At 45.9% G+C, this 23,488-nt stretch overlaps 1 protein-coding gene across 1 annotated transcript in view; it reads left to right on the top strand.

Annotated features, from left to right (window-relative positions):
* The window catches only part of GABBR1 (gamma-aminobutyric acid type B receptor subunit 1), a 333,519-nt gene that overhangs the window by 294,534 nt on the left and 15,497 nt on the right, over nt 1-23,488 (top strand).

Consider the following 23,488-nt stretch of genomic DNA (forward strand, 5'->3'; position numbering starts at 1 on the left):
CATAGCGGCAGTTACATAGTAGGTGAGGTTGAAAAAAGACACAAGTCCATCAAGTCCAACCTCTGTGTGTGATTATATAGTTATATATGTTATATATATATAGTTCAGCCGCTTGATTGTTCTTACAGGCGGCAGGAGGGGACACACCCCCCCCCCCCTCCCGCCGCCCACAGGTGCTTCTCCCGACTCGCCCGTGCAATCAGTGAGCCGGAGAAGATATCCGCCACTGCCGGCGGACATTGCTCATAGAGATTTCCGGAGACCAGATGGTCCCCAGTCATCTCTATGACCCTCGGAGGCCTGGGTGCGACGTTATGACGTCACGTCTGGGCTGGCGGAAGTAAACGATGCCGGGGGCGTGGCTGGAAAGGCCGAGAGAGTTTGTATTTATTTTTTTATCTCGGTCTTTCCAGCCTGGAGGAGAGATGTGGGGTCTTATACATCTCTCCATAAAGAGGACCTGTCACACACTATTCCTATTACAAGGGATATTTACATTTCTTGTAATAGGAATAAAAGTGATCATAAAAAAAAGAATTCAAGGGAAAGTGTAAAAATCAAAAAATAAAATAAACATTAAAGAGAAAAAAAAAGCAATTTTAAAGCACTCCCGTCCCCGCGAGCTTGCAAGCAGAAGCGAAAGGAATGTTTACATTCCTTGTAATAGGAATAAAAGTGATCAAAAAAAGAGAAAATGTAAAAAAAAAAAAAAAAAAAAGCAAAATAAAGAATCTAAAAAAAATAAAAATGTAAAGCGCCTCCATCCCCACATGCTCGCGCACAGAAGCGAATGCATACGTAGGTCGCGACTGCATATGTAAACAGCATTCAAATCACACATGTGAGGTATCGCCGCGTGTGTTAGAGCCATTCCTTGTAATAGGACTAAAAGTGATCAAGAATAAAAAAAATTAAAGAGAAAATGTAAAAAAAAAAAAAGTAAAATAAACAATCTAAAAAAAATAAAAATTTAAAGCACCCCCCATCCCCACGTGCTTGCGCACAGAAGCGAACGCATACGTAGGTCGCGCCCGCATATGTAAAAGGCATTCAAATCGCACATGTGAGGTATCGCCGCGTGGGTTAGAGCGAGAGCAACAATTTTAGCCCAAGATATCATCTTTTACAGCAAGCAATTCTGTGCACCATAAGAACAATCATAGCTGCATTCAGCCGCTTGATCGTTCTTACAGGCGGCGGGAGGGGAGATCTACCCCCTCCCGCCGCCCTCCGAAACGCATACGTAAGTTGCGCCCACATACGTAAACCATGTTCAAATCACACATGTAAAGTATCGCCACGAGCGTTAGAGCGAGAGCAACAATACTAGCCCAAGACCTTCTCTGTAACTCTAAACAGGTAACCTGTAAAAAATGTTACAGCATCGCCTATGGAGATTTGTAAGTACTGAAGTTTGGCGCCATTTCACGAGTGTGCGCAATTTTAAACATGTTAGGTGTTAGGTATCTATTTACTCGGCGTAACATCATCTTTCACAAAAAAAATGGCTAAATTTACAGTTTTTTGTTTTGTTTTTTAATTCACACGTTTGGGGGTTCTGAGTAATTTTCTAGCAAAAGATACTGATTTGTAAAAAAAAAAAAGTTCCAGAAAAGGCTAAAGTGGTTAATATTACGGATAGAAGAAGGAATTCTCAGCAGGCGTGTTGCTGGTATAAAAAAAAAAGAAAAATGATAAAAGGTGAACCGAGGCTGTAACCATTTTTTTTTCTCGCCGTATTCCGTTAACCTACCCAGACAGTTTCTTCTTTCTTATCTGGAGCGCTGTGCCGGATTATAGAGTTATAAATCAGTTCCCCCGTTCCCATTCCACTGTACTTGTCACCTTTAAGATAATGTTTCATAAATCTCGACGGGGCGTAATCTGTGCTCTATATCTGCGAGCGACGTCTAATAAATGGTAAAAAAAACGCGGCGGCAGAAGAAGAGATCTGGGACAATGCGCTGCTAAACTTCATCCTCGTCAGACGGGAACTAATTGGCTGAAGGTTTCCTGACTTGTCTTCGTTAGGCTGAGTTTTGAGCAGGAAAAGCTGTAGAAGGGGGTTGGCGGTTACTCAGGTGTCCGCATGGTCACACTTCCGCGCCCCGCCGGCGTCTTCACCTCATCTGACCGGTCGTTAATTGGGACCGCATGGCCTGATCGAATGACGCAACCAGGCAAATAAAATGCAAAAAAAAATAGATTCAAACGACCCCCTTTTGTTGTTGGTTAATTAATAGGATTATTGTTGGTGATAATGACAAACTGAACGCGCTGTTGGCGAATTGGTCACCAGGATTCCAATTCTGGGACCATTGGGGGGGGGGGGGTTATTTTTGGCATAGTAGACCTCGGCACAGAAGAGGGGGGTATGCAGGACTCTAGGATTAAACAATCTCTGGCATGAAACGCGTAAGCTGTCATGGTGTTTTGGTGGTGCTTTGTTGTTTCTGGAATAAAAAGGTTTTATGTGAAAAAATATCCATTGTTTTGTGATGTCAATTTTCTTGAGATCAGGAATGCAGAACAAGGGGTTAGGTTGGGAATATCGGGAGGGTTAGTGTAAGGGTTGGGTTTACGAAGAGAGATAGCATTAAACTGAGAGGGTTAACATGGGAGTTACAGGGACAGATAATGTTAGGATTAGCGTTAGTGTTACAGGAACGGTTAGTGCTACAATTACAGGGAGGTTTTGGTGTTAGTGTTATTGGGACGGATAGTGTAAGGGTTAGTGTTAGGGTTACAGAGAGAGGTTCATGTAACAGTTATAGGAAGGGTCAGTATTAGATTTTAGAGGGATGTTTAGGGTTACAGGGAGGGCAAGAATTAGGGTTACAGGGTAGGTATGTGCTTGGCTCACAGGAAGGGTCAGTGTTAGGATTATAGGAAGGGTTAATGTTAGGCTTACAGGTAGGGTTAGTGTTGGGATTACTGGATAGATTAGTTTTAGGGTTATAGGGAGGATAGTGTTAGGGTTACATGAAGGGTTAGTGTTAGTTTTACAGGAAGGGTTAGTGTTGGGTTACAGGGAGGGTAATGCCGCGTACACACGAGCGGACTCTACGGCAGACTTGGTCCGGAGGACCGGAGTCCGTTGGATAATTCGATCGTGAGTGGGCTCCAGCTGACTTTTTTTCCCCAAAAGTTCGACGGACCTAGAAATGAAACATGTTTCAAATCTTTCCGACGGACTCGAGTCCGGTCGAAAAGTTCGCTCGTCTGTATGCTAGTCCGACGGACAAAAACCGACGCTAGGGCAGCTATTGGCTACTGGCTATCAACTTCCTTGCTTTAGTCCGGTCGTACGTCATCACGTACGAATCCGTCGGACTTTGGTTGATCGTGTGTAGGCAAGTCCGTTCATTCGGAAAGTCAGTCGAAAAGTCCGTCCGTGTGTACGCGGCATTAGTGTTACAGGGATGTTTAGGATTATAGGGAGGGTTAGTGTTAGGGTCAGATTTACAAGGGGCAGCCTAGAGCAGTATATAGACAGGCTAGGGCAATATATAGACAGGCTAGAGCAGTATATAGACAGACTGGGGCAGTATATAGACAGGCTAGGGCAGTATATGGACAGGCTAGGGCAATATATAGACAGGCTAGGGTAGTATATGGACAGGCTAGGGTAGTATATGGACAGGCTAGGGTAGTATATGGACAGGCTAGGGCAATATATAGACAGGCTAGGGTAGTATATGGACAGGCTAGGGTAGTATATGGACAGGCTAGGGTAGTATATGGACAGGCTAGGGTAGTATATGGACAGGCTAGGGCAATATATAGACAGGCTAGGGTAGTATATGGACAGTCTAGGGCAATATATAGACAGGCTAGGGTAGTATATGGACAGGCTAGGGCAATATATAGACAGGCTAGGGTAGTATATGGACAGGCTAGGGCAGTATAGGAGCAAGCTAGGGTAGTATACGGACAGGCTAGGGCAGTATAGGAGCAAGCTAGGGTAGTATATGTACAGGCTAGGGTAGTATATGGTCAGGCTGGGGTAGTATATAGAGAGGCTAGGGTAGCATATAGACAGACTAGAGCATTATAGGGGCTAGGGTGGTATAGGGGCAGGCCCAGGGAGCAGTTGTCATCATAACACACTCTGCTGGAAAAAAAATCTTGGTCGTCAATTTGCTGGGTAAATAGAAGAGAAGGAGAGGTGGCCATGGTTCAATTTGCTGCCCCCCTCAAAGTTCTCCAATGGACCCACTGGGACCCATGGTAGGGCTGGCCCTGTGGCTGAGGCATACATGTGCACAGTCGGCGTTAGGGCTCACACACCGTGCGGACACATCTGTACATTACGCCGACATGAAAAGAATATTATGTCATGAAATGTGTTTTGACAGCCAATCACAGTGATCACATGATCAGGATGCCCGTCTTCTAGCTTTGCCTTCAATCTTTCAGAATCTTTTAAAGGGCCGGCGCCAAGGGTTTAATGAATGCACACCTGCATTGATTTCCCTGAGTTCAGCTTTTTAAAAAAGTAACTGTTATTCTCATCAAAACCGATAAAATGTTGACCTTGTTTTTTTTTGTTTTTAACATCTTGCCGTCTTGACGCAAATAAGTGGTGGCAGGAAAGGTGGGCTTTATCACCCGGTCGCCACACATATGCATCCATGCTGGCCTGAGGTTGTGTGCTGAGAGCTCACTGCACGTTCCCAGCACACTGACAGCTCTTGGTGACGGCTTCTGATTGGGAGCCAGCGGGACAGGTTCCTGCTCATGTGACCGCTGTGAGAACCAACAGTACAAACCAATGGCCACTGCCGACACATCTAACTGGCCTTTGTAGCAAGGAGCGCATAAAAGGATGACACATGTCAAACAAAACCAAGTAAATTTCCCAGCTCTACTTACCGACCAGCCTGCCATCAACCAAATTCTAAATTTTGAGAACCTCCACAGTGGAAGCACATGCATTATAATGGATAGGCAGAGGGCAGATGAGCCTGGAGGGCAAATTGAACCCCTGTTTTTAATGCATACTGTTAGACAGGATAATTTGGCTGGTTGTAGGCTGGTCGGTAAAGTGGGCTGGGAATTTTCTTTGGTTTTGTTGGACATGTGTCTCCCTTCCATGTGCTCCTTGCTGCGAAGGCCATTTATTGTTTGGAGCAGTGGCCATTTGTTTGTACTCTTGGAATACTGGTGAGAGGCTCACCTGCCCTCTGCCTATCCATTATAATGTATGTGCTTCTCCTATGGAGGCTCTCAAAATTTAGAATTTGGTTGGTTGCAGGCTGGTCGGTAAGTAGAGCTGAGGAATTTCTTTGTTTGACATGTGTCATCCTTCCATGTGCTCCTCGCTACAAAGGCCAGTTAGAGGTGGGGGAAGTGGCCATTTATTTGTACTGTTGGTTCTCACAGCGGTCACATTGGCAGGAACCTGTCACATACTCTTAGACAGGACAATTCAGTTGGTTTCAGACTGGTCGGTAAGTAGAGCTGGGAATTTTCTTTCGATGTGAGAACCAATCACAGCGGTCACATGATAGAGAAGCCATGCCACCTCCCAGAAAGTAAAGCCAACTTAAAAGCGGATCTTCACCCTCGTGAAGGACTTCCATCCTATCCATGCCCCCTCTCCTCCACTATCTGATTAGGGCTGTGTTTTCTCCCCCGCCCCTTGCACATCATTTGCCTAGGTGAACTGTCCTTCCTTTCCCTTTTGGGATATGCATGTCACATATCCCAGTAGGTAAGACGCTTCGTGAGTGGTGGGCCAAGCGCTGCATCAGGAGGTGTACCGGCTCAACCAGAAAAAGCCGACGGGACGCTTTATTGGTGGTGGTTGTTGGGCCTAGCGCCGCATCAGGAGGTGTACCGGCTGAACCAGAAAAAGCCGGCGGGATGCTTCATTGGTGGTGGGTGTAGGGCCTAGTGCCGCGTCAGGAGGTGTACCGGCCAAACCAGAAAAAGCCAACGGAACACTTTATTGGTGGTGGGTGTTGGGCCTAACGCCTCATCAGGAGGTGTACCAGCTGAGCCAGAAAAGACCGGCGGGCCTCTTGATGATCTCATCATTAATATTGCGGGAAAGGCCTGGGAGGTGGCAGAGAACCAGAGGATCTTAGCGGGACAATGCTGGATAGGCCAGGGATATGCAATTAGCGAACCTCCAACTGTTGCTAAACTACAAGTCCCATCATGCCTCTGCCTCTGGGTGTCATGCTTGTGGCTCTCAGAGTCTTGCTATGCCTCATGGGAATTGTAGTTCTGGAACAGCTGGAGGTCCGCTAATTGCATATGCCTGCTCTAGGTGGATGGGTATTGGTAATGGAAGCAGCGGACCACCCGGTAGGTGGAGAGGGGGAGAAAAAAAGGGGGGAGGGGTTGCGAGAGAAGATCCTCTTGACCCCTTGGCAATGACTCCTCCCGGCCCTATGAAGGGTTTCAGATGCTAGGAGGTGTGGCGGAGTTTATGATCATGTGGCCGCTGTGATTGACTGTCACGGCGGTCACATGATCGGAAAGCTCCTGATCGCAAGGGAGCATGCAGGGCACGCACTCTTGACCGCATATTTGCATGCCATCGGCGCCAAAAGGTCAAATTGCTATGTGCAGCATCCAACAGAAACCAATCAGAATCCAATTTACTGAAGTCTGGCCTGTAGAAGATGGAGTTTGGTTTATTGCCTTGGTCACACTTATGCCGCGTACACACGGTCGGATTTTCCGACGGGAAATGTTGGATGTGAGCTTGTTGTCGGAAAGTCTAACCGTGTGCATGCTCCATCAAACATTTGCTGTCAGACTTTCCGCCAACAAATGTTTGCTAGAAGGTTCTCAAATTTTACGCCAACAAAACGTTGTTGTCAGAAAGTCCGATGGTGTGTACACAAGTCCGCCGCACAAAAGTTCACGCATGCTCGGAATCAAGCAGAAGGAGCCGCGCTGGCTATTGAACTTCCTTTTTCTCTGGCTCGTCGTACGTCTTGTACGTCACCGCGTTTCAGCGTTCGGAATTGTTGGCCAACATTTGTGTGACCGTGTGTATGCAAGACAAGTTTGAGCTGACATCCTTCGAACACAAATCCACGGTTTTGTTGGTGCAAAGTCCAATCGTGTGTACGTGGCATAGGGCTCCATTCACAATTGCGCATTTTGCGAATGCACGGGTTCATGAAAATTGCAAAAAACGTCACTCTTGCTGTGCCATTTATTGCTAATGGCACCCCAAATGCTGCCAGCGGAATGCGTGTTTTTTTCACGCGGTAACACGTGGTAAAAAAATGCACAAAGCAGGAGCTTCTTTGGAGCGTTCGTCCAAATAAATGGGCTGTTCTATTTGCGTCGTGCGTCAACGCACAAAAAGAGTGACATAAAACTGCGCCTTCCTGTGGCATGCAGGAAAAAAACGTTTGTGTCTTGATTTTTGCCTTTTTTGTACCGCTTTGTGTGACCCCTCCGGATACTTTTCCATTCAAACTCTTTCTGATCCGCGAGGCCTGTTTTGTAGCCGGCGCACCAGACGCGCCTGAAATCAGCCCCTTTTTTGTGGTTTCTGACAGGTGTAAAGCCGTGGGCCCTGTCTGCCTGCTGAAAGGTAGACTCAGCAGAGCGAGACTGTCGTGGCTCATCGCACCGCGGCGTTCTTAACCCGATTCTGTCAGTGTGCCTCATCCGGGAAAGAACACAGTGATGGCGCAGGCCGTGTCAGCCCCGCTGACGATGGCAAGATGAACGCCGCATTAATATGTATTAATGCACAGCCTGGTGCACGGCAAAGTGAGCAGCGCCCGGGAGATGATCGGCCATAATGCAATGGAAATCCTTGATCAGGAGCTGGAAAATCAAATAAAAGGAGATTCGCGTTTGTGATTCCGTCAGAACCTCTCTTATTATATTTCAGGATTTCACACCTTCCGGAGATGTTACGTCTTTTATCACGGGGGGCCCCTCTGCTGTGTCACCGAAGCCTCTTTTGTTATGCTTCAGTGGCCCCTCGTTCATCTTTGTTTTGAGGATTCTGTTTAAGGGATGAGAACACTTTAAAACAAAGTGCATTTACCTCGCGTGTCTCTTCTACTGATCTACCCTAACCCACTCCTCCCCCTCTACAGACGCATACCTCCCAACTGTCCCGGATTTGGAGGGACTGTCCCTGATTTGGAGCAATGTCCCTCTGTCCCTCATTCCTCCTCATTTGTCCCTCATTTTGGTCTGATCTATATAGTTGTATATAAAATGCACTTTTTATCTATCAAAAAAGTGTTTTCCAGTGCTAAACCTTTCATCTGATTTCTAAATTGCTGCATTTGTAAATTCCAAACGCCAATATAAAGGAATAGTAGTGGTAAAAAAAGCTCTTGTGGGTTTAACCAATCTTGTTTTTTTTGTACAATTCTCCTTTAAGGGGGCGTGGCAATGGGTGTGTCCTATGCCTGCATACTTTTGCTGATGGGTGTCCCTTATTCCCATCTCAAAAAGTTGAGCGTTATGCAGATGCAAACTTACCTCCATCCAAAGACTATAGGCCCCTGTGTTTGTTTAAATCCAGGAGCGTGCCTAGGCTAATTACCACCTGAGGATTTTATCCATACCAAACCAATATCCGGAAGGGGGGTGTCCCTCTTCCCCTTCTGAATCATATCAGGCCACATGCCCTCAACCTAGGGTTGCCACCTTTTCTTCAAGCCAAACCCGAACACTTTAGCGGCCTGGGACACCTTTGGGTGCCCCAAGGGGAGTAGTAATGCGGTACGCACAAGCTGGCCGCCTCAAACAGTGGGTGTGGCCAAAATTCTCTTGCTGACATCATTGCCCTGCCCCACCCCCCCACCCCCCTCCCCAGTGATGCCGAACCTGCCCCCAAACAGCCACCCGTAGCTTCCAAATGGCAAACAGATTTGTGTGCGACTATCTTGGTTACTTGGGGAGCCACAGCCCGGTGTGAATAATGTGTTTGGGTTTCAGTCTGCCTGAAACCTGAACACATGATTCAAAACCCGGACTGTCTGGGTGAATCCCGGACAGGTGGCAACCCAACCTCAACATGGGGAGGGTCCAGGGCCAGGACCCCCATCCCATAAAGATCCTCTTACCCACAGCCCTGGCCTGGTGGATGTGGGGGTCTGTGGAGTCGGAACTTATCCCCCTTTAAAATAAGTGTAAGGCTTACTCCCATAGGAGCCACTGAATTTTGGGCCTTTACCCCACACACAGCCAGGAATTTTCTCACTCTCTCCAGAGGCTCAATAAAGCAGTCCAGGGGATTTGGTTTTGTTTTAAAGGGATGAACTTGGATAGGGAATAAGGATGCAGGGGATACCCAGAAATGAAATGAAGAACTTCAGATGAACAGATGAGGATCTGCTAATTTTTCTGTCTGCTATGAACTAACTCCAACCACGCTGCCCACCCGTGGGAGTGATGGTGCAGCTAAAGTAGCAACAAAAGCTTTTAAAACTGAAGTTGCAAGTGCAGCTCCTAGTTCTGCTGGATGCACCTACCCGCTCTTGACCCAATCTAGAGGTATTGAGGTGCTGATGGCTGCTTTGTGCTGGCTGTAAGCTGTCCCTTGGCCCCAGACATGTAAAGTATTGAGCCCTTCTGTCCTCTCTATAGCCTTGGGGTATGTTGAATGGAAGGTACTCAGTCCCTTAAGACCCCTTTCACACTGAGGCGGTTTGCAGGCGCTATTGCGCTAAAAATAGTGCCTGCAAACCGACTCGAAACAGCCGCTGCTAGCGGTGCGCTGGCAGGACGTGAAAAAAAGTCCTGCTAGCAGCATCTTCGGAGCGGTGAAGGAGCGGAGTGTATACAGCGCTCTTTCACCGATCCTGCCCTTTAATATCAATGGGGCAGCGCGGCTATACCGCTGGCAAAGCGCCTCTGCAGAGGCGCTTTGCGGTGGTTTTTAACCCTTTCTCGGCCGCTAGTGGGGGGTAAAACCGCCCCGCTAGCGGCCGAATACCGCTTCTAAAACGACGGTAAAGCGCCGCTAATAATAGCGGCGCTTTACCACCGACGCACCTCCCGCCCCAGTGTGAAAGGGGCCTTAGGGTAGTTATTTGAATCCAAAGGGCTGCTGCACTGGCCTTACTGTACAGGCTAATTCTGGTTCCTTGGATGTCTGCAGCTAAGCCTGGCAAAGGGTGAGAGGCTTCCAGCTTACATAGTTACATAGTTAGTAAGGTTGAATAAAGACACCAGTCCATCCAGTTCAACCCGAGTGAGTGTGTATCTACAACCCTGACCCTTGTCCCGAACCCTGTACATCGCACACTCACATCAGTCCCTACCCTCAATCAAAGGTCCCCATTCATATACTAGGGCCAATTTTGGACAGAAGCCAATTAACCTACCAGCATGTCTTTGGAGTGTGGGAGGAAACCGGAGTACCCGGAGGAAACCCACGCAGGCACAGGGAGAACATGCAAACTCCAGGCAGGTAGTGTCGTGGTTGGGATTCGAACCAGCGACCCTTTTTACTGCTAGGCGAGAGTGCTAACCACTATACCACTGTACCACTGTGCCAACATCAGAAGTGTACCGCTTCTGATGTTGGACGAGAAGGCCTGGCTCGCAGTCTCCACTCTAATTCATCCATAAGGGGTTCTATCATGTTGAGGTCAGGACTCTGTGCAGGCCTGTCAAGTTCCCCCACCCCAAACTCGCTCATCCGTCTTTGCGCACTGATGTGCAGTCATGTTGGAACAGGAAGGGGCCATCCCCAAACTGTTCCCGCAAAGTTGGAAGCATGAAATTGTCCAACATGTCTTGGTATGCTGATGCCTTAAGAGTTCCCTTCACTGGAACTAAGGGGCCAAGCCCAACCCCTGAAAAACAACCCCACACTATAATCCCCCTCCACCAAACGATATGGACCAGTGCACAAAGCAAGGTCCATAAAGACATGGATGAGCGAGTTTGGGGTGGAGGAATTGACTGGCCTGCACAGAGGATCAATCAGATGCCAGACATCAAGTGCTCCTTCCACATCAGATGGACTCCATACAGCAGGCGCTCCGTCAGATTTAAAATGCCAATAAAGCAAATAGACATCTCATGGTGCAGTATGTTCAGAAAGAGGGGTTTATTTGAACTAAAAAACACACTCACCATATGGGAGATAAAAACTTGCATGTGAATACAATACAAACATGGATGTTTCTAACCAACAAGATGGCCGACCTCAGAGTGCGGCGTCATCATGTGATCCTAGCTCCCCCATCATTGGTATCGGTGGGAGGAATTGTGCCCCATCGTTGGTGTCATTGGGCCCAATTGTTGGTGTCATTGGGGTCTCCAAACTTTCTAAACAAAGGGCCAGCTTGCTGTCCTTCAGGCTGGGTTCTCACTATATGCGGAGCGGCTCGCAGCAGGGGGTCCGTTGCGTCCCCGTTCACCGTTTCAGGTCTGAATTTTTGCCTGAATTCACACTCTCCTGTTGTGAACCCAGCCTCAGAATTTAGGGGTGGCCATTGTGAGTACAGAAAGTCCCGGCGTCAGTGGGAGTAAACAATCCCCCATCATTGGTGTCATTGGGAGGAATTGTGTACCATTGTTGGTGTCATTGGGAGGAATTTTGCCCCATCATTGATGTCATTGGTAGGAATTGTGCCCCATCGTTGGTGTCATTGAGAGGAATTGTGCCGCATTGTTGGTGTCATTGAGAGGAATTGTGCCCTTCATTGGGGTCAGTGAATAAAATAGCACTCCAAGGGCCAGATAAAAGCAAGCAAAGGGCCTCATTCGGTCCCCGGGCCACAGTTTGGAGACCACTGCTCTAGGATGTCTGCTTTCAGAAAAAAAAAGAATATACCGTGTTTCCCCGAAAATAAGACCTACCCCGAAAATAAGACCTAGCGTTATTTTTCAGGAGGGCTGCAATATAAGCCCTACCCCTAAAATAAGCCCTAGTTTAAAATGCTTGTAAAATCCTATAACCCTCTCTATTACAGTAGTATATAATGTACAATGTGTGTGTTTCTGTAATATAAATGCGGGGAAGAGAGCCCCGGCGGATCACAGAAGCGCAGAGCGGCGCTATAACCAAGGTATTTGGCACAATTATATTACAGAAACACACACATTGTACATTATATACTACTGTAATAGAGTGGATTAGAGGATTTTACAAGAATTTTAACTCAGTTCCCACTGGGGATTCCTGTCAGGCAGGGAGGGAGAGGGGGAGAGAAGACAGCACATTACATGGTAAGACCTACCCCGAAAATAAGCCCTACTGTGTCTTTTGTTGCCAAAATTAATATAAGACCCAGGCTTATTTTCAGGGAAACATGGTATATATATATTGGGGAGGGGGGTTATGTAATCTTCAGGCCTAAAATCCTTTTTTTAAACGTGTGCAAAAAAAAAAAAAATGCAAAAATGGCTCTGGCAGCAAGAGGGTTAAGGTTTGCAACTTCTTGATATTTAGCTGAATGTGCCCTCGGAAACCCTGGCACCATCACCCCATCACTAGATTCAACTGCAGCAAGTCAGTAGGTTGGTATAGAATAGACAATGGCGTCCCTAGGGGGGGGCCAGAGGGGGCCCTGACCCCCCCCCCCCCCCCCCAACATTATGCTGTGCCCCACCATGTGCCCCCCCCCCCAAAAAAAATTTTTTTTTTTTTTTTTTTACAAAAAATCAATGTCTAAGAGGGAGAGAGTCCCCAGTCAGCTCATGCAGGTTATTCCTCCCCCTCCCCTGCTTGCTGACACTGCATAATGCGAGTGCTTACACAACCACGGCCACCCAATCTGCTCCTTCCCCTGCATCCTCATTAGCAGGGAGAAGAGCGAGTTGCAGGAAGGACTCCACCAGGACTCTCAGTTACTGAAAAAACAGACTGATTTCTCCCGTCCTTAGGACAGGAGAACCAGCCTGTAAATTCCAAGAGATGCCAGACCAGCGCTGTCAATAGCCGGGGCAGGACAGCAAGAGGAGGCTGGGGAACCCCACAGTGGCAGAACACCAGGGCCCGGAGGCAAGACAACCTTTGCAACCCTGATAGTTCTCCCACTGCTTTGGATCCTTATATTTTCTTGGTATGCTGGTGACATATATCTCTTGTTTTCTGCCACCCTGGGGGGGGGCCCAATACAGTAGGAAGGGAGCTCACTGCAGAACATGTGAAAGGGCCTGTTGTGGGGTCGTAGTAAAGGGCCCCAGTGTGTACATATATATATATATATATATATATATATATATATATATGCATTTTATAGTTGCCCCCCTACTTTTGTCCCTGTCCCCCCATGTGCCCCCCCTAAATTTGAAAGCTGGAGACGCCACTGAGAATAGATAATGGTTTTCTTGAGTGTGTTGTACCCCAGTCATTGCATATAAAGGGCGTTGGTTGCTATTGGCTTCTAGAAATGTTTTTCCTTAAAAAATATTCTTCATAAATGTACCTGATTTTACTTCTTTGTTTAACATACACAATTGTTGGCAGTCCCTAATGCTTACCAAAGGGTCTGTGTCCCCCCCCCCCCCGTAATACATTTTCCTGGGAAGTCTATTCATTATCATGGTCCCCTGACTCCCTCTATATTCTGGATTGTGCACTTTCCTGGGGTTTTTCCATTATTTATGACAGTCCCCTTATTCCCCGGTGCATTTCAGGATGTATTTTATCGTGCCCTTAAAGTACATAACAATGGAGCCGTTCCCCACCGTTTCCAGAAACCCACATTCAGCTGCGCCCTCCCCACTCTGCGGTGCAGTTAATGGATCTTAAGCTTTTAGGAACCATTGACAATTTTTTTCACGGTGCCTGTCTGCTCTCTCAATAAGCCGTATGCCTAATTTTACGTTTTCCGGCATTGCGTTGCTTTCACCCCAATCCCTTCAATCCATTACAGTGAGATGTGAGTGCGTTTATATCTCTCCACCGATATGTACATTTTACCCCGATCCCTTCAACCCATTACAGTGAGATGTGAGTGCGTTTATATCTCTCCACCGATATGTACATTGTATCCTGATCCCCGTAGACGTTAAAGCGAAACTCCAGCAATTTACTTTAACCACTTCAGGGTCGGCATGTTATACCCTCTGCCCGGCCAGGCCAGTTTTCAGTGCTGTGATACTTTGACTGACAATTACTCATGCAACACTGTACCCAAATTAATTCTGTATCCTTGTTTCTTCTGGTGGTATTTAACCCCTTCCTGCCGATGTAACACATATAAGTGGCCACACTGGGGGGGCCGTCCATTAAGGGCACATGGGCGCCGCCCTCCCATCCATGCGTCCGGCCTCCCACGAAGGGCGCCTGACCATGGATTCCAATGGGGGCTGGGGTGTTTGAAGCACCTGATTAGTAGACATATGCAATTAGTTTAGTTCTGAATTCGTTTTTTAACAAATTTAAACAAATTTGTTACTTCGGAAATATCCGAATTTGCCAATTTTCAGAAATTCGAAATTCGGAAATCCGAAAATAAGAATTAAAATCCGAAAATGAGAAAACCCGAAAATGAGAAAATCTGAAATAATAACGAACTATTAATAACTTAACTATTAAATTATAGGTATTGGAATTTCCTTTCAAATGTGGCTGTTAGTGAACGTAACGAACACGAATTTATCCGAAATAACGAATGCTGTATCTAAACTAATGGAACATAACGAATTAATAATAATAAATAATAATAATAATAATAAAAACTTTTTATTATTATTATTTATTGTTAGTTTGTTCCGTTCCATTTGTTTAGATGCAGAATCCGTTATTTCGGATAATTCTTACTTCAGATAAATTCGTAACTTCAGATAAATTCATATTCGTTATGTTCGCTAACAGCCAAATTTGAAAGGAAATTCCAATACCTATAATTTATTAGCTAGTTATTATTGGTTAGATTTTCAAATTTTCGGATTTTCGAATGTTCGGATTTTCGAATTCCGAATTTCCACAAAAAACGAATGCTAACAATTTTTTTTTGGCAGTGCACATGTCTACTGATTAGAGCCTGATGCTCTAATAGGCTTCAAAATAGGGTAAACTCGGGGCACAGAGCACTGCGAACCGAGCCCACCCAGGTGTGTTACAATAGCGATTGAATATTTGCTATTATAACACTGATCCTCCTCCCGGCCAATCAGGAAGCGGGTCTTGAGACCCGTCACCCGATTGGCTGAAAGGACAGGCAATCCTATTGGATGCCTAGTAGGAGGAGGGGAGGAGACGCACGGCGGAAGCTGCCACGATGGAGAAGAGGACAGGAGCCGCTGCCAAGTGCACACTGCCCGCCGCCTGCCACCCGGCACCTGCCACCTAGATGGGGGTAAGTGCCGGACTGACCGGCAGACAGCAAACAAGCGAGTGAGGGGGAGGTGCCACTGGATGCCTGGGGGGGGTGGGTGTTTGCCCCACCCAAAAAAAAGAAAACCAACCGCCACTCGGCCCACACTGCACTGGGCTTTTTTGACGTGGGGCCACATATATGTGTATCTCCCTTGACGCTGGGAGTGCTCCGAGAGCCCCAGGCCCCGTACTCCTGATTCTGGGTCACCTGATCACTGTGATAGCCTCTGATTGGCTACCACAGTGATCAGTCACTGTAAAGCCTGTCCCAGGGTTTCTCTGTGAATGGAGAGGAAAGATACATTGTATCTTCCCCATTGATGGGGAAAAAAAGTGTGTATAAATAAATATTTAAAAAATAAAATAAAGAAAAAATACCTAGATCTAGGTTAGTGCTTGGGTCAAGGGTAGGGTCAAAGGTCAAGGCTAGGGACAAAGGTCAAGGCCAGGGTCAAAGGTCAAGGTCAGTATATTTTGGGCAGGATCCCCCCCCCCTTTTGTTTTCATCTGGTGATCTGGCCAGTAACATACTTCCTGTAGTAGAGTACCCCCCCACTCTGGAGGAAGGAGCACAGGGGGCACTTTTGTACAGCAGCATTGTCAGTCTTGGGGGAGGAGAGGGTTAAATGCATTAGCAGATATACATACACTAACAAATTGAAGCTAAACTCCAGCTAGGGCCCTATTCACACTTCAGCGTTTTGTAGCTTGAAGCTCGAGGCTCCAAAACGCTAAAGAGAAAAATTATTCTCTATGGAGTTGGTTCACATCTCCACTACAAGTCTCCTGAAGCCAAACGCCTGAAGCTCAAGAAAGTTCTGTTTGTAGCTCAAATCGGGAAGATTGGTGCGTTGATAAAGCGTTTTTTGTTCTATAGAAATGCATGGAAACATGTTTAGTCGCGCGTCTTTGAGTGTTTTTCTGCTCAAATCCAAAAAGTAAATAAAAATAAGTATTAATAAATAAATAATAATTAAAATACATAAATAAACAATAATAACCATCATAAATAATAACAATATTATTATTATTAATATTATTATTAATAAAATAAAATAGCCCTAACCCTTAATATTAACCTCTAATATTAACCCCTAAGCTAACACAATAAATTAATAAATAGTTATAATAATAAGTAAATAAATAATAATAAATAAATAAATAAATCCCTAACCATAACCTTTAACCCCTTAAAAAAAGTAAATTAATTAATAAATAATATATAAATATAGATGAAAAAGCTAAAAACATAGCAACAAATGATGAAACAGATGATATTTTTCTCTATTGGCTGATAAGAAAAAAACACCAAAGCTCAAAAATTCTCAGATGTGAATCCAGCCTCACACTTTATAAGCATTTACAGATTTTTTACCTTTTGGGATAAAGGTTTTACATAAATTAATAAAAGCTGATTATTGTAAGCACCCCTGTCAGTGGGAAATGGTTTGCTTCAAACCCCTAACTGCTACATCTACAGGACAGGATGTTCTATGGAAAAACAACAGACTTACTACCCAGATCACCAGATGGAAATTAAAGAAAACAAAGCCTAAAAAAGAAAACGAATGCAGCCATCGCATCTAAAAATTGGTAATAAATGTTTGCTTTTGGGTTTAATACCACTTTAATAACCACTGGGTTTTTGTTTTTTTACTTTATGAAGGAAAAAATACCAAACACATGCACCCTCAAAATAACCCCCCTTTGGAAAGTAGACACCCCAAAGTGATCTCGAATAATATCCAAAATAAAAATCAGCTTCTTCAATAATATTCACCTTCAACCTGGACCTATCCCCTGCAGTTATTCTTTCTTACCACTAGATATCCTCAGTCTTCCAGGTCGAAGGGCCAGCGTTGTTCTTCTGAGCTCAGCCTGTGATTGGACAGTGAAAAGAGAAGCAGCACGGGGGGGGGATAAGTGTACATATTCACCTTCAACCTGGATCTATCCCCTGCATTTCTGCTTTATTACCACTAGATGTCCCCAGTCTACCATGCTGAATGGCCAGCATCGTTCAACCTACTTCTGAGCTCAGCCTGTGATTGGACAGTGAAAAGATAAGCAGCACAGGGAGAGATAAGCATACATATTCACCTTCAACCTGGAGCTATCCCCTGCAGTTCCGCTTTCTTATCACTAAGGCTGGGTTCACATATGCTGTGGCCGTGGCTCACAGCAGCGGGTCCGGTTTGTGCCTGTTCACCGGCTCAGGTGCGAATCAGGTCAGAATTTTTGCCTAAATTCGCACCTGAATCAGGACCACAGGACCCTTTCCAAATGCGAACCCTGGAGGTGTGTGAACTTGCTCCATTGTGAGCACACTCTCCTGTCATGTAAATTGAATGCGGGGAAACCCACATCCAATTGTGAACCCAGCCTAAATGTCCTCAGTCTACTATGCTGAATGGCCAACATCATTCAAACCGCTTACTCTAAGCTCAGCCTGTGATTGGATGGTGAAAAGAGAAGCAGCACAGGGAAGGATACACTTAGATATTCACCTTCGACCTGGAGCTATCCCTTGCCGTTCAGCTTCCTTGCCACAAGATGGCCTCAGTCTACAGTGCTGAATGGACAGCATCATTCAAACCACATCCTCTGTGCTCAGCCTGTAATTGGACAGTGAAAAGAGAAGCAGCACAGGGAAGGATACGCTTAGATATTCACCTTCAACCTGGAGCTATCCCTTGCTGTTCCGCTTACCTCTAGATGTCCTTAGTCTATCATGCTTAATGGCCAGTATTGTTCAAACCATTTCTTCTGAGCTCAGTCTGTGACTGGACAGTGAAAAGTGAAGCAGCACAGGGAGAAATAAGCGTGGATATTCACCGTCAACCTGGAGCTATAACCGCAGCTCCGTTTTCTTACCACCAGATGTCCTCAGTCTAGCATGTTGAAAGGCCAGCATTGTTTAACCCACTTCCTCTGAGCTCAGCCTGTGACTGGGCAGTGAAAAAAGAAGCAGCACAGGGAAAGATGAGCATAGATATTCACCTTCAACCTGGAGCTATCCCCTGCAGTTCCACTTTCTCACCACTAGATATCCTCAGTCTAAGACATGGATGAGCGAGTTTGGGGTGGAGAAACTTGACTGGCCTGCACACAGTCCTGACCTCAAGCCGATAAAACACCTTTGGGATGAATTAGAGCAGAGACCAGGAGCCAAGCTTTCTCATCCAACATCAGTACCTGACCTCACAAAGACACTTCTGGAAGAATGGTCAAACATCCCCATAGACACACTCCTAAACCTTGTGGACAGCCTTCCCAGAAGAGTTGAAGGTGTTATAGCTGCAAAGGGTGGGCCAACTCAATATTGAACCCTACGGACTAAGACTGGGATGTCATTAAAGTTCATGTGTGTGTAAAGGCAGGCGTCCCAATACTTTTGGCAATATAGTGCACATTTAATGATGGACTCCTGATTACAGAGCTGCATTAATTTGCGTCTTTTATTCCTTCCTGGGGTTTATCTTTTATGTCTCTATAAATTGCCGTGGAAAATGTACCCATGCTCTATTATTGAGCAAAATAAGTAAATCTGCTTAATACAAAGCTCTCCACGGTGCTGGATAATTCTCCCGGTGTGTTTTAGTCTTTATTCTACCCAACAATTAGAATATATCTAAACCCTCCTCCAGATTTTTCAACCAATTTTTTTTCCCCAGTCCCTTTAAAAAAAAAAATGAAATAAAGAGAAATAAAGACTCCGGCATTAATTGTAGATTCCTTTTTTGAAGGCGAGAGAGAAGCAGTGGAATAATCTCTCTGTATGTGAAGTAATTTCCCTGATGGATTCCCGAGAGATTAATAACAAGCGGGCGAAAGCTACAGGAGATGCTTACCGCGGTCCCGGGGTCAGCAACCGCACGGATGTGTTGCCTGTCCGTGTTGGTTAGAGTCACTTTGCCGTACTGGCAGGATCAGACCTCATGTATATAGAGCCTAATGCTGGCCGTACACCAAAATACAAGGCAATGGAAGACGAGGAATGAGGTGGATTCCATTGCCTGCAAGAAGATGGAATTGAACTCGGCCTTATCGAACCTGGGAGAAAAAAAAAACGATTCCCTTTCTATGAGATTGCCATCTTTTTTTTTTTATTATTCCATTTCCTCTCTATATTGAAGCTGTCATTTCATAATTTAGTTTCAACTTCACGACTGACCTAATTCTGGTGGTCGATTGAACTAGTGTGTGTGTGTGTGTGTGTGTGGGGGGGGGGGGTAAATCGATCAATACAGATTTCAGGTGGATTGGAAGGGATTAAAAAGTGAATGAAAATTCCTACCTGTATGGTCATCAGGTTAAGACACATAGTGGGGGGGTCAGCCACCAACAGATTACAATCTACTTCTATAGCGACTCAAAGATCGGGACCTGGTTGTGCCACCAGCTCCCTTCTCAATCCACCACCCCCTCGTCTAATAGTAGATTGAATCAATGTTCTGCCTATCACGCGAGCCGGTCTAGGGTGGGCGGGACCTTATTACAGCGCGGCCTCCGAATACACAGACCCAGCCAGCTCCGTGATACACAGGAGGAGATGCCCGCTGTGTGTGTTACCAGGCGATGGTGAGTCTGTATTAATTGGAACAGTGATGCTGCATTCACGAGCACAGTGAGGGTGCAATTGTGGGCACAGTGAGACTGCATTCATGGGCACAGTGAGGCTGTAATAGTGGGCACAGTGAGGGTGCAATGGTGGGCACAGTGAAGCTGCAATGGTGGGCACAGTTTGGCTGCATTCACGGGCACAGTGAGGCTGCAATGGTGGGCACAGTGAGGCTGCAATGGTGGGCACAGTGGGGCTGCAATGGTGGGCACAGTGGGGCTGCATTCACAGACACAGTGAGGCTGCAATGGTGGGTAGAGTGAGGCTGCATTCACGGGCACAGTGAGGCTGCAATGGTGGGCACAGTGAGGCTGCAATGGTGGGCACAGTGGGGCTGCATTCACGGACACAGTGAGGCTGCAATGGTGGGTAGAGTGAGGCTGCATTCACGGGCACAGTGAGGCTGCAATGGTGGGCACAGTGGGGCTACATTCACGGGCACAGTGAGGCTGCAATGGTGGACACAGTGAGGCTGCAATGGTGGGCACAGTGAGGCTGCATTCATGGACACAGTAAGGCTGCAATGGTGGACACAGTGAGGCTGCAATGGTGGGCACAGTGAGGCTGCATTCATGGACACAGTAAGGCTGCAATGGTGGACACAGTGAGGCTGCAATGGTGGGCACAGTGAGGCTGCATTCATGGACACAGTGAGGCTGCAATGGTGGACACAGTGAGGCTGCAATGGTGGACACAGTGAGGCTGCAATGGTGGACACAGTGAGCCTGCATTTGATGCGCACAGTGAGGCGGCATTCACAGGCACAGTAAAGCTGCATTTGATGGGCAATCGTGCATGATTGTGTAGACAGGGCTCCAGTGCACTGTATTGCCCGGGGGCCTATAATGCTTTTAAGATGGCACTGTGTACCACACAGCCAGTATCTGCCAGATATTCCTACAGCTCCTTTAGGCTACTTTCACACTGAGGCGGGCGGGTGCTGGCGGTAAAGCGGCGCTATATTTAGCACCGCTTTACCGTCATTTTAGCGGTGCTATTGGGCCGCTAGCAGTGGGTTTTAACCCCCGCTAGCGGCCGAAAAAGTGTTAAAACCACCCGCAAAGCACCGCTGCAGCGGCGCTTTGCCTGCGGATTTGCAGCGCTGCCCCATTGTTTTCAATGGGAAGGGGCGCTTTAGAAGCAGTAAATACACCATTTTTATAGCTCTCCAAAGATGCGGCTTGCAGGACTGTTTTGACCGTCCTGCAAGCGCACCGCTCCAATGTGAAAGCCCTCGGGGCTCTCACATTGGAGTGAATCTAGTGGCTCTTTCAGGGCGCTTTGCAGGCACTATATTTCGCGCCTGCAAAGCGCCTCAGTGTGAAAGCAGTCTTAAGGTTGCTGTAGGCTTCTTGGCAGCCTCCCTGTCCAGTTTTCTTCTTGTCTTTTCATCAATTTTGGAGGGACGTCCAGTTCTTGGTGATGTCACTGTTGTGCCGTATATTCTCCACTTGATGATGACGGTCTTCACTGTGTTCCATGGTATATCTAATGCCTTGGAAATTCTTTTGTACCCTTCTCCTAACTGATACCTCTTAACATTGAGATCCCTCTGATGCTTTGGAAGCTCTCTACGGACCATGGCTTTTGCTGTAGGATGTGACTAAGAAAATGTCAGGAAAGACCTACTAGAACAGCTGAACTTTATTTGGGGTTAACCAGAGGCACTTTAACCACTTCAATACGGGGCACTTTCACCCCCTTCCCACCCAGGACAATTTTCACCTTTCAGCGCTGTCACACTTTGAATGACAATTGCGCGGTCATGCTACACTGTACCCATGTGAAATTGTTATCATTTTGTTCCCACATATAGAGATTTCTTTTGGTGGTATTTGATCACCTCTGCGGTTTTTCTTTTTTGCTAAACAAACTAAGAAAGAACAACATTTTTGAAAAAAAAAACGTTTTTCTTTGTTTCGGTTATACAATTTAGTTTTCTCCTTCACTAACGGGCACTGATGAGGCGGCACTGATGGGCACTGATGAGTTGGCACTGATGAGGATGCACTGTCATTCCGCATACGGCGAGCGGGAAGTGGTTAAATGATGGCGCGTGTACTGACTCCTATTTAACATGAGTTTGAATGTGATTGCTTAGTTGTGAACACGGCTACATCCCCAGTTATAAGAGGATGTACAAACTTATGCAACCACATTATTTTTTTTTTATTTTTTTTTTACTCCCCCCTCAAAGATTTCAGTTTGTTGTTCAGTTGTACAGTTTATAGATCACATTAAAGGTGGAAAAAGTTCTGAAATGATTTATCTTTGTCTCATTTTTTTACATCACAGAAACCCGACATTTTAACAGGGGTGTGTAGACTTTTTATATCCACTGGACGCCAGAGATAAAACTATAATCCAGACACTTTATAAATCCCTGGTCCGGCCACATCTGGAGTATTCCGTCCAGTTCTGGTCACCAGTCCTCCGAAGGAATGTGCTGGAGCTGGAGAGAGTCCAAAGAAGGGCAACAAAATGAATAAGGAGACTGGAGGACCTCAATTACGAGGAAAGAGTACAAGAGCTAAATTTATTCTCGCCGGAGAAAATACGCTTGAGAGGGGACATTATGCTGATTTACAAATACCTCAATGGTGATCCCAACAAAGGAAAAAAAACTATTCAATCCCCCTTTTTTTATGCATGCTAAAGTCCTGCCGTCTTTGGTAGCTGCAGCTTGACATTGCATGCTATTGCCGAGTCTGTCATCTACTAGGACCCCCAGATCTTTCTCCACCCTTGATTGCCCCCAGAGGTGCTCCCCCTAGTGAGTAGTTTGCATTTATGTTTTTAACCCCCAAGTGCATTACTTTACATTTCTCCACATTAAACCTCATTTGCCATAAAGTTGCCCACCCCATTATTTTATTCAGGTCTTTCTGTAAAATTTCTATATCCTGATGTGAAGTTATTGCCCTGCCTATTTTTGTGTGGTCCGCACTGGTTCCCACAAAAGTGTCAGTTTGTGTCAGATTTCCCACCATACTATCACAGCCCACTATAAGTCAATGATCACCGCCATTGCTAGTTAATAAATAAATAAATACTGTAAATAAAAATTCCAGTATCTATCCCATAATTTGTAGATGGCCTAACTTTCACGCAAACCAATCAATATACGCTTATTGGGATTTTTTTCATATTGGCCTACATTTGTGAAGAAATTAGATTTTTTTACATTTTTTATTGGATATGTTTTATAGCAGAAAATTAAAAAAGAAATGTTAAAATTTTCGGTCTTTTTTTGTTTATAGCGCAAAAGATAAAAAACCCAGTGGAGACCAAAAACTACCAAAAGAAAGCTCTATTTGTGGAAAGAAAATGATATAAATTTCATTAGTGTACAGCGTTGACGTGGTCAGTTAAAGTGTAAGTAAACCCTCCTATCGTTTTCAGCCAAGGAAGCTGCCATCTTTGCCTCTGTTTAATCTACAACTGCCATGATGCTGCACATGTGATCAGTTATGACACCAGCCATTGGATGACTTGACAGTTTGGTTGAGAGCACAACCAATGGGAGTGTTACATTTCCGGCACGTGCCGGAAATGAAACAGTTTTATGGATGGGTTTACTTCCGCTT

The sequence above is a fragment of the Aquarana catesbeiana genome, linkage group LG09 (genome assembly GCF_042186555.1).
Source record: "Aquarana catesbeiana isolate 2022-GZ linkage group LG09, ASM4218655v1, whole genome shotgun sequence".
Classification (NCBI taxonomy): Eukaryota; Metazoa; Chordata; class Amphibia; order Anura; family Ranidae; genus Aquarana; species Aquarana catesbeiana.